Source organism: Phyllostomus hastatus, unplaced genomic scaffold (genome assembly GCF_019186645.2).
Source record: "Phyllostomus hastatus isolate PE091 unplaced genomic scaffold, TTU_PhHast_1.1 phas_contig_80, whole genome shotgun sequence".
NCBI classification, from domain to species: Eukaryota; Metazoa; Chordata; class Mammalia; order Chiroptera; family Phyllostomidae; genus Phyllostomus; species Phyllostomus hastatus.
The window spans coordinates 5,096,537-5,113,613 of NW_025333960.1; the positions used below are offsets into that span (position 1 = coordinate 5,096,537).

The 17,077-nt window shown below is 41.6% G+C and overlaps 1 protein-coding gene and 1 pseudogene across 3 annotated transcripts in view; one reads left to right on the plus strand and one right to left on the minus strand.

Annotated features, from left to right (window-relative positions):
- The window catches only part of LDLRAD4 (low density lipoprotein receptor class A domain containing 4), a 597,995-nt gene that overhangs the window by 560,551 nt on the left and 20,367 nt on the right, over nt 1-17,077 (minus strand). The window lies entirely within an intron of this gene.
- LOC123826270 lies at nt 14,132-14,839 on the plus strand (annotated as a pseudogene).

Genomic DNA, 17,077 nt, shown 5'->3' on the forward strand with positions numbered 1-17,077 from the left:
ACATTCATCCAAACTTCCTACCACCACATTCAGGGCAGTTGATGGATTTGAGTCCTGTCAACATAATCACTGTTGTAATTTCTGATAGAATAATATAGCATTAAAACCATATGTATACACAGTATCCTTTCCCCTGAGAAATCAAATACTTTAAATTTAATCTTTCTTGCAAAGAAACTTCATTTGATTCCCAGTCAATGATTAACACTCATAATGTCCTAAATAAGTGGTAAGCTGTTTTCTAAAAGGTTAGAAAGCACAAAGGTTAGGCACAAACATGATGACAACAAAGAGTAATAATAAAAGTCTGCCAAAATACTAACACTAATACTACTATTACAGAACAGGGCCAAGTAGGGGTACAATATACTATTACCAAAAGGATCCCCACTAGGTTCACTTGTCCGAAGCCAGAGGAAATAGGTCTCTCAATGCCAGGGATTTGTGAAAAGAATTGTTTATTTAAAGCTATAAAGACTTAAAGTAGTGACCCAATGCCTTCATTAAAATATCAATGTCCTTTAAGATACCCACAGACGCACATAGTCCTTCCTTCTCCCTCTGCCCTAATTTGGGGTACTGTATCTCAGGAAAAGAAGTAGATTCAGGCTCCTGGCCCCATCAGCTGTGTCACTGTCAGGATCTCCAGCTTTGCACCCCAGTTAATCCAAAGTCATATGGCACCTTCTCATGGCCTACTGGCAAGAGTCCTTTCACCCTTCTTCCAGGCAAAGTCTCTTCTGCTTTCTAGGCCATGTGGCCAAAGGGATCACCCCAAAGCTGTGTGGTCCTCTTCTAGCTGCGGGGGTCCCCACTCTGGCAAAGCCACATGGTTCTCCTCCTCAATGGCTGCTGTGTCTGGGTTTAAATCCCCATGCCAATCTTCCTCTGTACCCCCATTTCTGACTCCTCCTACAATCAGTTAAACCTGCCAGCATTCCTGTATTATTCCAAGTTTACTGGGCTGCCATCATGACTCTGGGCAGGTGTGGCTCCATGTCATGGAGCCAATCTTCTCCAAGCTCTCATGCAGGCACTGTAACTAGGGGGAGCTTCCCCCCAGTTATATCTTGGGTGGAAGTCACTTCCATCCCCCTGGCTCAAAGCATGGCCACAGCTATTTAACATATCTATGAAACCAGTTAAAGGTTACAGATATGTTAAATGACCATGCCAGAGGTTAGCTGCAAAGCTGTTGCTGTACAAAATAGCTCTGCATGTTCCTGCTCTATGTGTCCCTTCCCCCAACTCACACCTGTCGGGGGAAGGGGTGAAGACATCCTAATATTTCCTGGACACCTTGAGTTCTGGACCCCATTCCAAATCCCTATTTGGGGACCCCCTCTTGGCTGTACACTGTTTCACTACTAATACTACTACTAATAAATTGTCTTCTCACAATAAAAAACAATGATGAAAACTTCTCCTTCCCTAATCTTCCCCTCCCCCCGTCCTGATGAAATACAATTCCAGTTGCTCAGGCAAAAACTCTGGTGCACCCTTGTCTTCCTCATCTCTCAGAAAATCCTTACAGCTCCACCTTCCAGGTCCTGATTCATTCTCTCCACTAAGACCACCCTGGCCTGAGAACCATCATCTCTAAGGACTCAATACTGCAACAGCCTCCTCTAGTATTACCCCACTTCACTTCACTTAACCACAGTTATAAAACCTAAGCCAAGGCACTGCTCTGCTCCAAGCCTTTTGAAAGGGACCAAAGTGGTCCCTTTCACAACCCCTACATGCACTCACACATGCACACACATACCTGGCCTGTCCCTCTCTTTTCCCCTTGCTTCTCTCCAGCCACATGACCTTAAACACTCCAGACAAGCTCTTGACTCAATGCCTTTGCACAAAATTCCCTCTGCCTAGAAATCTTCCCAATATCCACATGGGTCACTACCCTGGATCCCTGCTTAAATAACACCTGACTAATATGACCTTACCTGGCCCCTACACAAGGAACCTTACTTTTTGTTAACAGTGGGCCTTTTTAAACTAAAGTGAGTTCTTGTTCTTTTAAATGTTTTGTTTTTGTGGGGTTTTTTTTTATGCTTGTTAACTTGTGGTCATTTTGTTTGGTGAGGTTCACTCTAGTTCAAACCAGGACCACATTTAGTTCTAGCACAGCCATAATGGAGGACAATACTGGATGTTATCTGTTACAGCAATCACTTCAGCTGGAATTTTAGATCCTGCTATGCCCCAGATCAGCTGAGCAGCCTCAACGCAGACTTCCTCATCTGTGGGGTCAAGAGGAAACATAGCTTATCATTCCACTGTGTGAAACATTCCAATGATTTCCCAAAGCCTGCAAGATCCCACAGAGTCTCAAAAGAGAAAACCTTTAACTAGCCTGTGGGACCCCTTGCTCCCCCCACACACTCCCTTCCCAGGCTGTTCCGCTGCCTGCATAGTGAGAACCTGCCCCCAGTGAGCTCACGCCTGCCAGGGAAGCAAGGAACCTCTTTCACATGCACGCTTGCCTTGGGGGCTCTCTCCAGGGGCAAGTCTACATTTATTCACAGGACTACTTACTCACTACATTCTCTCCAATTTATAATCAGCTCCTGAGCTGGTGAGTGAGCAGGTGAGGGAGATCATCAGATCATGGGCAGTGACACCTAAGTGTAAAGGGCTAAGTACAGCCCTGTGCCCAATCAAGAGCCCCGTGTCCATTTCTATGAAAAAAAAAAAAAACTAATAAAAATATGACGGATTCTGATTGTTAAGCCTTTAAGAGGATAGCGAAAAACTATTCTGAACTCCAGGTTTCTCTGTTTTCATTGACTACATTCCTTCCTTCTCTGTCTCTGTCCCTCTCCCTTTTTATTTTTTTGCAGAATTTACAAGATAATAGACACCGTGCCTCCCATTACAAATCAACCCCCATTAGCACCATGTGTCATAATCAGTCCCAAAAGGAACCTTGCCTGCTCCTATTAAATACATCATAAGAAAGATTTATTAACCATCCTAATGCTAGTTTACCCTGCAGGATTAGAAATTCCTGGGGTGAATCAAATCAGGGGTGAAGTAAAAAAGGATTTTTAAAATATTAATCTTCCTAGATTTATATTACATCTCTATAAAGAAATTCAGGAACAACTATAAAGGACACATGGACAAAACCAAGGGGGCTGGGTGGAATCAGGGGAGGGAGTGGAGGAAAAAAGAAATGGAGTCAATGACACATTCAGTAAACAGTCTAATCATACAGAAACATAGGATTCCCTCACGACTGCCTCTGGTCACTTGGAGGCTCAGGCTTCTGCTATCTGTTTGCCAAGCACCGCAACTCTCCTGTATCCTCAGCAGATGCAAATACCTGAAACTTCTCATTCCTTTTTGCTCCTGTGGCAGAAGTCTGGACCCCTCATCCAGAGACCAGGCTGGCCAGAGAGCCCAGAGATCACTCAGACTTGGGAGCAGGCACTGGGGAGGCAGTGTGCCAGAAGTCAGCAGGCCTGGACCCTAGACCTCTGGCTGCCCTGGCTGCCACACCAACATGCATTTGTCTCATGCTATCTGTTCCCTGAGGCCTTATGGTATGGGCAGTGGTTTGGAAAACTAGCAAAATGCCAAGACAAAATAAACAGAAGAAAAGCCTAACAAGACTATAGGGATACTACAGGGTAGGGCAAGAGTAAGTTTATAGTTGTGAATATGTAAAACAGAGTTTATTCTCATATTATTAATTATTGTATTATTTTCCATATGAACAACTGTAAACCTACTTTTGTCCCACCCTGTATACTAGCATTGGAACAAGCACTGCCTCTCTGCAGAAGGTCCAGATTCAGATATCCTTGTGCAGACATGACTGTGGATGTGAACAGAGATGGCACAGGAGGCTGTTTTTAAACATTTCACATAAGCCTTACTTGTAAGATCAGCCAGTGGCATCTTAGTTTCCCACACCCACTCCTCCAAATTTTTCAATAATCTTCACACTTTTTATAATCCAGATATTTGCCACATGCATCACAGTCATCTCTGAGATTCTACTCTGTTAAGTGTAGACTAATGGATTCATATGAAGACACCATGTGACACCACAGAGATACAATGCCACATTTTTATGTGACAGGTACACAAAAAATGCATCAATATTTACCTGTAATTCCTAATTCTTAAGATGACTAAGTACAGAGGTCGAACCTTATCACCCACATCTACAGCAATCCCAGCGTCTAACACTGCTCTAGGGGCCCACCAAGTTCCAATGGAATAACTGCAGTGCCAACCCTGTCATCAGTCTTGGGTTTCTATTTGTAATTGTAATAATATTAGCAATGATTACTGGAAGTATATCATGTGTGTATCAAAGTCAACCTGAGGCCAGTCACCTGGTTAGACACAAGGCCATGGCCTTCCCCTGGCTCCCTAGCACCTGGCAGACTGTGCACAGTAAATAACTATTGAAGAAATGAATATGTATTTGCATTTGAGCTTCAGCAATTATGTCAATTTTTCATTAAAAACTTCATTTACAGCAAGCAGAATTATTCCAATACAAGGAGACATTCCAACACCTATTTTTTTCTCACTGTAAGATCCAAATCCCCAGCCCTGGCTGGCGTAGCTCAGTGGATTGAGCGTGGGCTGGGAACCAAAGAGTCCCAGGTTCGATTCCCAGCCAGGGTACATTCCTGGGTTGCAGGCCATAACCCCCAGCAACCGTACATTGATGTTTCTCTCTCTCTCTCTCCTTCTCTCTCTCTCTCTTCCTCTCTCTCTCTCTCCCTCCCTCCCTTCCCTCTCTAAAAATAAATAAATAAAATCTTAAAAAAAAAAAAAAAAAAAGATCCAAATCCCCTTCAAACAACCATTCCTGTGGAACTACAAACAAAACAGTTTTTTCAATTTGCCTGTTTAGTCACCAGGGTTGAGTTTTCATATAAGCCACTAACTTGTTTTAAAGACCAGTAAGAAAAGTATCAGACTTTCCACATTTGGGTTATACAATTGTTCTTCAATAATGCCACTTCTTAAAATGTACATAACCCCAAGAGGTCAACAGTTAAAATATTAATAGCTATTAACACTTTGGTGTGAGTATTTTAGCAGTTAAACCCATAAACTTACTTATTAGTAAGCTGGTAGTTCAATAATTCATTCAATACACTATTACCAGATAATGCTTAATTGGGGTAATGAATAGGATAGACACCGGCAAATAAATAGAAAAAGAAAGATAACTCTACCAAGAAAAATTGTACATTTGGAGTAAGGGGGAATTCTTCAACATTTTGTCATCCAAGAGTGACATAAGGATTCTGGGCACCTAGGGAATGTAGAATGTGAAAGTAAGGCAGTTGTTCTCCTGTGCTTTAGACTCTGTGCTTTAGTCTGGCTCTTACAATCACATATTCTCAAGCAAATAAAATTATTTGGAATTAGAGAGGTTTTCTGAACCACTGGGTAACATTGAATAATAGACATAACTAGAAGTGATCAAGAAAGGCTCCGGAGTGATTGCATATGCCAAAGGATCCTATTGTAAATCCCTTGTACTTGGAACATTTTTCTTGGAAACTCAGGCAGACATCAGGGAAAACATCAAATCTAATTCTCATTTAAAGGTACTTTTAGTAGCAACTCCAGAGCATTAGGAAAGGACCACATGACAACAAACACACAACCAGGTACAAACTCAGCAGTCCTCATATACAAACGTGTGAAGGGTACTGGTGAAGGTCATGATCACTCGTTCAAGGCCAGCCTATTCAATAGCAAATTACAATTATTGGGGACAAGTGAGATTAGGCATGTTGATCACTATTGAGAATGGGATTCACTATACTGTTCTCCACTTTTATAAAGTCTGAGATTTTATTGTAATAAAAGGTTAAAAATAAAATTGTTTAAAAATTAAAAAAGAGTAGTGGCTAAATGCTATTTGGCATTGGATTGGATCCAGGAACAGAAAAAAATGCATTAATAGAAAACTGGTGAAATCCAAATCAAGTCTGTGGTTTTAGTCAGTTTTGACATGTGATCAAATTATCACAATGTTAAAGTGATTAATTGTACTGTGGTTGAGTAAGATGTTAATACAGGTACAGCTAGGAGATATTTCAGGTTCAGTTCCAGACCACCTCAATAAAGTGAGTGTTGCAATAATGTAAAAGACCGTTCTGTGTGGCGTGGGCCCAGCTCCCACTGGGAGATGCACAGGACCCATGCCCATGGATAGGTTCTCCTATGGGGAATCAGGCCTGCAATATACCTAGGCCTTGATGAGTCTTGCTTTTTGCTAAAACTCCCTCACCCTGAATTGAGGACATTTACTGCGAAGTAACTTCCTAAAATCCATGCTAAACTTTCCAAGGATGAGTATAACCAGTTCAACTACTTTTGCCTTTTCATTTGCAAATATCCCTCTTCTCTGATGTGATTAGCAGCACTGGCTCCTTTGTTTTCTGTAAAAGGTAACCACCTAAAGCAAACCTGGGCAAAATGAGGACCATCATGTAATGGGCAGAGAAACTCAATAAAGGCCTGTCATAGCAGAGGCCACGGCTTTTGCTCCCCTTGAGAGAGAAGCCATGCTGTCCCTTTTCCTCCACCAGACTCGCTCGTTGGTGTGAATGTCTCATTTCATCCATAATGATGCAGACAATGAGGGCCAGTGTCTGCATCACAATAAAGAAAGTTCTAATCATTTTACAACTGAAGGGTCTTGCCTTCAATTTGTAAACATGCAACGTCTGTACATTTTGATAAAGCAAAGCACAGTAAAATAAGGTATGCCTGCATTAGGGGATATTGGATGAAGGCCTCATGGGAACTCTGCACTATCTTGTAACTCTTCTATAAATCTACAATTATTTCAAAATAATGAAAAAAAACTTTTTAAAAAGTAGTAGCTTAGTGAAAAGAGAGGCATAGATTTTAAAATCCTGCAGTCTGAAAACATAACTCACAGTAACTACTATCTCCTGGCTCCTGAAAATCTAGCCAGGATGGAATTTAAAAGACTATCAGTAGAACATAAATAAATAAATGCATACATACATATATACAAAAAAAGAAAGATGTACCAAATGAAAATAAATAAATAAATACAAAAATAAATAAATAAAAGGTTGTCGGTGATTGTTGGATATTAACCCCTTATCAGATGTATCAGCAAATATGTTCTCCCATTCTGTGGGTTGCCTTTTTACTTTGTTGATGATTTCTTTTGCTGTGCAAAAACTTTCTAGTTTGGTGAAGTCCCATTTGTTTATTTTTTCTTTTGTTTCCTTTAATTCATAAAGTACTTACAAAACTCAACACCAAAAAGAAAAAAAAAACCCAATGCAAGAATGGGTAAAGGACCTGAATAGACACTTCTCCAAAGAGGACATACTGATGACCAATAGAAAAAATGCTCAACATATGAAAAAATGCTCAACATCACTAATCATCAGAGAAATCAATGCCACTAGCCATAGGAAAAATGCAAATTAAAACCACAATGAGATACCATCTAACACCTGTCAGACTGTCTATCATCAATAAATCAATAAACAAGTGCTGGCAAAGATGTGGAGAAAGAGGAACCCTTTTGCACTGTTGGTGGGAATGCAAACTTGTGCAGCCACTGTGGAAAGCAATATGGAGATACCTCAAAAAATTAAAAATGGATCTGACTTTTGACCCAGCAATCCCACTTCTGGGAATATATCTGAAGGAACCCAAAACACTAATTTAAAAGAACATAAGCACCCCTATGTTCATTGCAACATTATTTATAATCACCAAGATGTGGAAGAAGCCTAAGTGTCCACAATAGATGAGTGGATAAAACAACTATGGGACATTTACACAATGGAATTCTACTCAGCCATAAAAAAAAAAAAGAAAAGTTAACCCTTTCAACCGTATGGATGGACATGGAGAACATTATGCTAAGTGAAATAAGCCAGTCAGAGAAAGACAAATACCATATGATTTCACTCATATGTGGAATCTAATGAACAAACTGAATTAACAAGCAAAACAGAGACAGACTCATAGATGGAGAGCAGATGACAGCTAGTAGTGGAGGGGTAGGGTGTAGTAGGTAGGGGTATAGTGATTAAGCAAAAAAGAAAAAGGACTCATGGACACGGACAATGTGGGGATTGCTGGGGGAAAGGGGGCATAAGGGGACTAAATGGTAATGGAAAAAATACAATAAATTAAATTTTTTAAAAAAGACTATCGGTGAGAATGGATGTGTTTCTAATTACCTTCAAAGGTCTTGAGTTTATCCCTGGTCTGTGTTGTCCATAGCATGCTACCACTGTACCTGTATGCAATGAATACATATGCATTTGCAGTTAGGAAAAAAAATTTAAGTGCTTATAGTTAAAAAGGCATTAGAGACTTTCACAAACAAAACTTAGTTTTTAAATCTTGTTATTAGTTATTTGTGATCTACCTGCAAGCCTATTTAATCCTGAGGTTATCATGTGCAAATGTTCTCGCTTGTAAGTGTGACTAAGAAAATGTCAGAATGCAGACCACCCATTCCTCTAAATAAACTGGCTGAATGTTGCAATAAGAGAAGATAGCTTCTGACACAGCTCACTCCACAGTTCATCTCTGGAGGCCAATTTTCCAAGACACTGACAAAATGGGGAATTCTATCACTGTGGATCATGTTTCTTCACTGAACCTGGACCATTCTAATACCTGCTTCAGCCAGTAAGCATCAGGCCAGTCACCCTGTAAATGCTGCAGTATCTGCATTTTATATTATGCAGAGGCCAACTAAAGGGAAGCAATTACACATAACCTCGGTGTGTGAACACCCATCAATATTAAACTGCTCTCCCTCTCTTCTTCACCAATGAAGCTCTTTACAGAAACCTGACCACAGATTTCTGTCAGCATTCTAGAAAAGGCATAGGAGAACTCCACACCTGTCCCAAACTCAGGGCTGCAGAAACACACCGAATGCACATCACCAGGTGCCAGGCAGCTGAGGTCCTCAGGGCCGAGACCAGTGGGCACAGTCTGATCTCAACATGAGCAAAAATAGGTGGAGCTTGAGGGCAGTAATAGCCACAGACCACCTGGACCTGTTTGGGCTGCCAGCACAGCATCCTATGACATTAGCTCTTTAGTGAATGTTTTATGATGACTTTAGACAATATGGGTTATATGAATTTATCATTGTTCATGTACTTTAATTAGCCTCTAAAAATACAGAGACCCAACCTCCATGCCAATCTTTGTTCACACATTGAATCCATTTTTAACAATGCATTTTTAATTTGCTCTTGAGCATCTACTTATACATCTGTCAGTGCCTGTCCTATAATTGCAGGCACAGACTCACTCTGTAGAAGAGAGGAATTGACAACAACAGGGTTCTGAGCCCTGAGCCCCAGTACATGCTGGACATAATGCTCAGCACTCTGCATACCCTGTCCCTCAGTCCTCCCACCAGGCCACAGGCAAGCAGATGCAGAAGCCAGAGAGGAAGGGAGGTAAAGAACAGGCCCACTTGCATCTGAGCAGAACTATATGGGCCTTTGCTCCATAACCCCCAATAGAAAGTCAGGAGCTGCCATCTAGGAAACAGTTTCTCTTGGCCCCTCTTGAAACAGAAACCATCATCCTGTCTGCTGTCATCCTCCTAAGAGAAGCTTTGCTGTCCACATTCCTTAAGAACATGTAGGCCATAGCAAGACATTGAGCAGCCATGGTCCAAGATGTGGGCTTGAGGGACAGAGCTAACGCCTTCCTGCCCTGTGACTTGGACATGTGACTTCACTTCTCTGAGACTTAGTTTCCACATTTGGAAAGACATTTGGATGATAATAATATCTGTATAGTAAGCATTTGGCAAATCTTATATGAATACTAATTAGGAGTAGCAGTATTTTCAGGTAGAATAAACTCAGCAAAAACTTCAACCAGCCCCCAAAATTGACATCACTTATATCTAATGTATGAATAAAAAACTCTCCCCTCACTTGCCTGTCTCACCTCAAATCTGCCCATCATCCCTAGGATTTCATAAGGATTCACTGATGGTGAGGCCAGGGTAGTATTAAGCATGCCCCCCATGGTTCTGGGCACAGCATTAGTCAGCCCTTCCTAGGGTTCAGGACTGGCTGGATGACAGCTATGGTACTCTTTCAAGTACCAGGTCACGTGATCCCCAAAAGTCAGAGACACTCCTGCATACATGCTTCATGCATACTCTTTGCCTTCAAAATCATTTCTCAAGATTTTCCTCTTATGGCACTCACTACTTAACCCATCACCTCCACCAAATGTCCACTAAACTCAGAGAGATGGTAGTCCTCTCCAAGAATCTCATGTGCATAAGAAGTAATGCCACCAAAAGTGATAAGGTCCACAGGACAGTTAATTCACACACTTTCACTTGTTTCTTACAAAGTGCCTATCAAAACTGCTAATGAGGGGACTTCCGGCAAGATGGAGGAATAGGTGGACACACCGTACCTCCTCGCACAACCAAGATTAGAACAACAATAATTTACAGATAATAACACCCAGAACTGACAGAGGATTTATCTGAATGGAAGTCGGACAGCCAAGAAGTTGAAGTAGACCTGTACATCCAGACTGGTAGGAGACGACGAGCCGGGTGGGCGCAGGTTGGCGGCGCACGTCGGCGGCGCGCGGAGGTCGGGGAAAACTTGGTGCGAAATCGGCCCGAAAGCCATCCAGCGCACAAGAACGCAGCGGTGGTCCCTGAGTATGCAAGCTGCAGCTGGCAGACTCAGTGAGGCGGTGATTGTGAACCAGGGCAGAGCTCACAGCCCAGGATCCCAGAGAAGGGACTGAGATCCCAGGAGAACGGAACTACCACCATCGTTCCCTACCGTCCCCCCTCCCGCCCCCGCCACCACATATAACGTCACAATCTAGCTACTGGGGTGCCCAGCCCTGGTGAACACCTAAGGCTCCACCCCCCACCATAACAAGAGCGACCAGACCAAAAAAAAAAAGGAGAGACAGGGAGAGACATGTTTCCAACAGAACAGATCAGTCCCCCAGGACTCATCCTTTTGAGCGACCAAGAAATAAACAGTCTATCAGATGCACAGTTCAAAACACTGGTGATCAGAAAGCTCACAGAATTGGTTGATTTTGGGCGCAAATTAGATGAAAAGATGCAGGTGACCATAAAAGAGATGCAGGAAGATACACAGAGAAGAGCCAATAGTGAAGGGAAGGAAACTGGGTCTCGAAACAATACAGTGGACCAGAAGGAAGATAGAATCAACCAAGCAGGAAAGCATGATGAAATAAGAATTCAAAAAAACGAGGAGAAGCTTAAGAACATCCAGGACATCTTTAAACATTCCAACATCCGAATTATAGGGGTACCAGAAGGGGAAGGGGAAAGGCAACAAATTGAGCACATGTTTGAACAAATAATAAAGGAGAACTTCCCCAATCTGGCAAAGGAAATAGACTTCCAAGAAATCCAAGAAGCTCAGAGAGCCCCAAAGAAGTTGGACCCAAGAAGAAACACACCAAGGCACATCATAATTACATTAGCCAAGGTAAAAACAAAGGAGAGAATCCTAGAAGCAGCAAGAGATAAGGGGACAGTAACCTCCAAAGGAGTTCCCATCAGACTGTCAGGTGATTTCTCCAAAGAGACCTTACAGGCAAGAAGGGGCTGGAAAGAAATATTCCAAGTCATGAAAGACAAGGACCTACATCCCAGATTGCTCTATCCAGCAAAGCTCTCATTTAGAATGGAAGGGAAGATAAAGTGCTTCTCAGATAAGGCCAAGTTAAAGGAGTTCATCATCACCAAGCCCTTATTTTATGAAATGCTAAAGGGACTTATCTAAGAAAAGAAGATAAAGAAAAACCATGTATAGTAAATGGACAGCAAACTCACAATTATTAACAACCACACCTAAAGCAAAACCAAAAGAAACTAAGTAAACAACTAGAACAGGAACAGAACCACAGAAATCGGGGTCACATGTAGGGTTAGCAACAGGGGGCTGGGAGGAGGAGAGAGGGGGAAAAGGTATAGAGAATAAGTAGCATAGAATGTAGGTTGAAAATAGATAGGGGGAGGGCAAGAATAGTACGGGAAATGTAGAAGCTAAAGAACTCATAAGTATGACACATGGTCATGAACTAAAGGGGGGGAATGTGGGTGGGAGAGGGGGTACAGGGTGGAGGGGAGAGAAGGGGGAAATGGGACAATTGTAATAGCATAATCAATAAAATATGTTAAAAAAATAAAGATCATTTTGGAGAGAAAAAAAACTGCTAATGAGACATATGATACACACTTTCTAAATATTTATTAAAATTAACATTAAAATGAGTGCTCTCACATGCCCATGAAGATAGTAAATCCCAACCATAGGGTCCATTCATAAGCTCTGCTAGAAGTTCAAACTTTACAGAGGAACATTCCAACATAAAACTTGCTGGGCTCATGTGTGCACACACACATTTCTGAATGAGTGTGAGTGTGTGTGTATAGTGTGTCAGAGAAGACGTGAGAGACCTAAGCTTTTGATGTCAACATTTACAGGTGTAAAACTAATTATATTAACCACAGTACACTCCATATGGATCAATAAATAATTTTTAAAGATCTCAAAGATTAATTAGTACTTATAATAACAAAAAGAAAGACACAGTTAATACAGAAAACTGGGGACATTTACCATACCATTAATATAATTTATGCTTGGCAATTAAATCTAATCAGTGACAGGTGGTTGGAGTTGGTGAGGCAGATGAATGGATGGGTGGGTAGGTGGGTTGGCAGATGGATGGATGGATGGATGCTAATATAAAGTTTCAAGTACTACCTCGTCTCATTTTCCCTCCTCACAGTTTGAGAGACAGTCTTAGGTACACTATATAGAAGTCAGTAAGTGCCCAAGGTTAAGATTCAGAAGTGGCAGAGGCCAGGGACAGCTCCACATCACACAGGCCCACGGCAAGGTGGCCTGACCCTTTTAGATAGTTGAGTTGTAAAATACTCTCAAATAAAACATGGCCTGCTTAGAGAATTAAGAGCAGCTGGAGTCAGACACAAAGAAGCTAAGCAGGGGTGTCCAACGTTTTGGCATCTCTGGGCCACACTAAAATAAGAAAAGTTGTCTTGGGCCATACATTAAATACATTGTGACATGTAATCACAAAAAAACCTCATGATATTTTAAGTAAATTTACAATTTTGTTTTGGGCCTCATTCACAGCCATCCTGGATGCATGCGGCCTGCGGGCCACAGGTTTTACACCCCTGCAAGGGCTTCCAGCTTGAAAGACAGCTCAGAGACACTCAAATAGGGAATGCAGAAATGAGAACTGTGGAAACAAAGGTACAAAGTCAGAGGGCACACACCAGGAGAGCTAACTAAGCCTCCCAGACAAGCAGATGAGATACTCCCAGCATAATGGAGAGAAGGCAAAGAAGCTGCCAACAACTGCTGCTCCTGATAATTGAGATGACTAAACAAGGTGGCAGTGATAATTTGGAGCTAACAGGGACTCTAACTGTTTAACAGTTGAAATTAAGTTGGGACAAGTGGGGTCAGAGCTAAGAGGAAGGCCAAAGAAAATGATCAGAGGAGATTAGAATAAACTACTTGAAAATTATTTTTATTAGATAAAAATACCACATCTTTTGCATTTAGTTCTTATTTCTTTTTTAAAATACTAAATAAACTACAAAGTATTTGAGATTATCATATTTTAAAAAGTAAAATATTATCAATCCTTGTATTACTACTCTGAAAAATCCATTTCTTAGTGAAAATAATGCGTAAGTGCTTGAAGGTAGTTTTTCTGCATCTGAATAAAGTCTGCAAAGATCTTGCCTGCCCTACCATACTAAGATGTCACTAATCACCTAAACACAGCTCCAGCCCTGAACTAAAACACCATTAGAAACTAAATGACCTCTTTAGAGCACATCTTAAAACCTTAACAGCTTACCTGTAAAAGAAATGTAAACTGGCATTAGGGTGACTTAAAATTTACTTCTCTTACATAAAACTTCAAATACTCAAATTCTAAACAAAACTGTTTCAATGGCCATCCCTGGACACTTGTAAATAAGGGATTCTAGTAAGTAAGTATGTCTGAAGTACTTTGGTAATAAAACTATGTTCATCCCATTGCAACCATGACTGAAGAACAACCACAGCTCAAATTTTTTTGGAAGATTGGCAATGATGGGGCAAAGATTCTCCCAGAGACCATTCATGATAGTCTGGCTCAAGAGAGTCACTTTCAATGTCACTGCCGCTGACACCAAAAGGCAAACCGCGATGCTGCAGAAGCTGTGCCCAGAGGGACAGCTCCCATTTCTGCTGTATTGAACCGAAGTGCACACAGACACCAACAAGATTGAGGAATTTCTGGAGGCAGAGCTATGCCCTTTCCAGGTACCCCAGGCTGGCAGCTCTGAACCCTGAATCAAAGAGCTCACCTGGACATATTTGCCAAATTTTCTGCCTACATCAAGAATTCAAACCCAGCACTCAATGATAATCTGGAGAAGGAGCTCCTGAAATCCCTGAAAGTTTTAGACAATTACTTGATACCCTTCCTCCCAGAAGTGGATAAGACCAGTGCTGAGAATGAGGGCATCTCTCAGAGGAAGTTTTTGGATGGAAATGAGCTCACTCTGGCTGACTGTAACCTGTTACCAAAGCTCTACATAGTACAGGCAGTGTGTAAGAAGTACCGTGGATTCTCCATCCCTGAAGTGCTCTGCAGGGTGCATCAGTACTTGCATAATGCCTATATGCAGGAAGAGCTCACTTCCACCTGTCCAGATGATGATGAGATCGAGCTGGCCCATGAGCAAGTGGCCAAGGCCATCAGATAAGCTCCTCCTGGGGTTTCCTCAAGCACCCCCCACTTTTCTCCACCAAGGCCCCCAGGTGGTTTCCACTTGGCTATCCAATGGACACACTCCAAAATGTCCAGTGGGAAGTGAATTCTAGAGCACTTGTGCAGGACTGCCTGGGGAAAAGGGGATGGAATGGGGGATCTGGGTGAGCTTTTTATTGTGTATGGGATGGGATGCATAGGACAATGTGTTTCAGTAATAAAATACAGAATGAAAAAAAAAGGTATGTTCAAACTCATATTTTCTTTTTCCTAAAAATCCTTAATCTCTTATTATTTTTTAACATTATATGTATTTTTGTAGCTGTTTTTAAATCACTTCTAGAAGAAAGCTGGGCACGCATAAAGAAAACAACAGTATGCAACTGGTACACAAGGAATGAATCCAAGATCTTCTATGGGACATATTTTCTGGTAGAGACACAGGTCTAAGCTACTCTTAAACATGATGAAATAGACCCTGGGGCCTGAGTCCTATTCCCACAGCAGAGGGGAACAGGCAACAGGAGCCATACCATATGTCATAACAAGTCATCCTGTCTCCTGCAAGTGGCAGAAGGTATCAATGTATTAAGTCCAGAAATCCAAGCTACTCTGACCTCTGTGGCACATGAGAGGCTCTGTGACATGAACTCTGCAACATTTCTTTTTAATTATAGTAAAATACAAAGACACATCAGACAACGGGGTAGTTGTCTTTAAAACCTCAACATCCATCAAGAAGAGTTTTGATGTAGGTTGTCCTTAATAATGCCACATGAAACCAGCCTCCAGAAGACTCCATCATAAGGTGAACAGGAGGGCGGTGGTGGAGGAGTAGCATTTTGCTACTGAAGAAAGAGCACTCTGCAGCACCACTTCAGCAGGGACACCAACATTTGGAGGGCCACCCCTACATCATCCAATTGGTCAATCAGCCTAAGAAGCTATGAGGCCCACACCACCCACCCGGAATCAGCACCAGAAGTGCCCAATTTGCTTGTGGGAAGTTGGGGAAGTTACTGAAATCCAGCAGAGAGTGGAGCAAGCACCATTCTTCCCTCTCAGACCCTTTTCCAACATACAGCATCAGAGCACAGTGAAGCGGGTTGCCCTGCCCTGGTGAACACCTAAGGCTCTGCCCCTCACTGCATAACAGGCACATCAAGACAAAAAAAAAAAAATGGCTCTAATGAAAGAACAGATCAAAGCTCCAGAAAAAAACACAACTAGGCAATAAAGACATAGTCGACCTATCAGACGCACAGTTCAAAACACTGGTAATCAGGATGCTCACAGAATTGGTTGAATTTGGTCACAAATTAGATGAAAAAATGAAGGCTACACTAAGTGAAATAAAGGAAAATGTACAGGCAACCAATAGTAATGGGAAGCAAACTGGGACTCTAATCAACAGTGTGGACCAGAAGTAAGAAAGAAATATTCAACCAGAAAAAAATGAAGAAATAAGAATTTAAAAAAATGAGGAGAGGCTTAGGAACCTCCAGAACATCTTTAAACGTTCCAATATCCAAATTGTTGTGGTACCAGAAGGAGAAGAGGAAGAGCAACAAGCGGAAAAGTTACTTGAACAAATAGTAAAGGAGAACTTCCCCAATCTGGCAAAGAAAATAAACTTTCAGGAAGTCCAAGAAGCTCAGAGAGTCCCAAAGAAGTTGGACCCAAGGAGGAACACACCAAGACACATCATAATTACATTAGCCAAGGTAAAAATGAAGGAGAGAATCCTAGAAGCAGCAAGAAAAAAGGAGACAGTTACCTACAAAGGAGTTCCCATAAGACTGCCAGCTGATTTCTCAAAAGAGACTTACAGGCAAGAAAGAGCTGGAAAGAAGTATTCCAAGTCATGAAAGACAAGGACTTACATCCCAGATTACTCTATCCAGCAAAACTTTCATTTAGAATGGAAGGGCAGATAAATTACTTCTCAGATAAGGCCAAGTTAAAGGAGTTCATCATCACCAAGCCCTTATTATATGAAATGTTAAAGGGATTTACCTAAGAAAAAGAAGATAAAAATATGAACAGTAAAATAATAGCAAACTCACAATCATTAACAACCACACCTAAAACAAAAACAAAAGCAAACTAAGCAAACAAATAGAACAGGAACAGAACCATAGAAATGGAGATCACATGGAGGGCTATCAACAGGGAGTAGGGGGAAGAGAGGGGGGGAAAAGGCACAGAGAATAAGGAGCATAGGTGGTAGGTA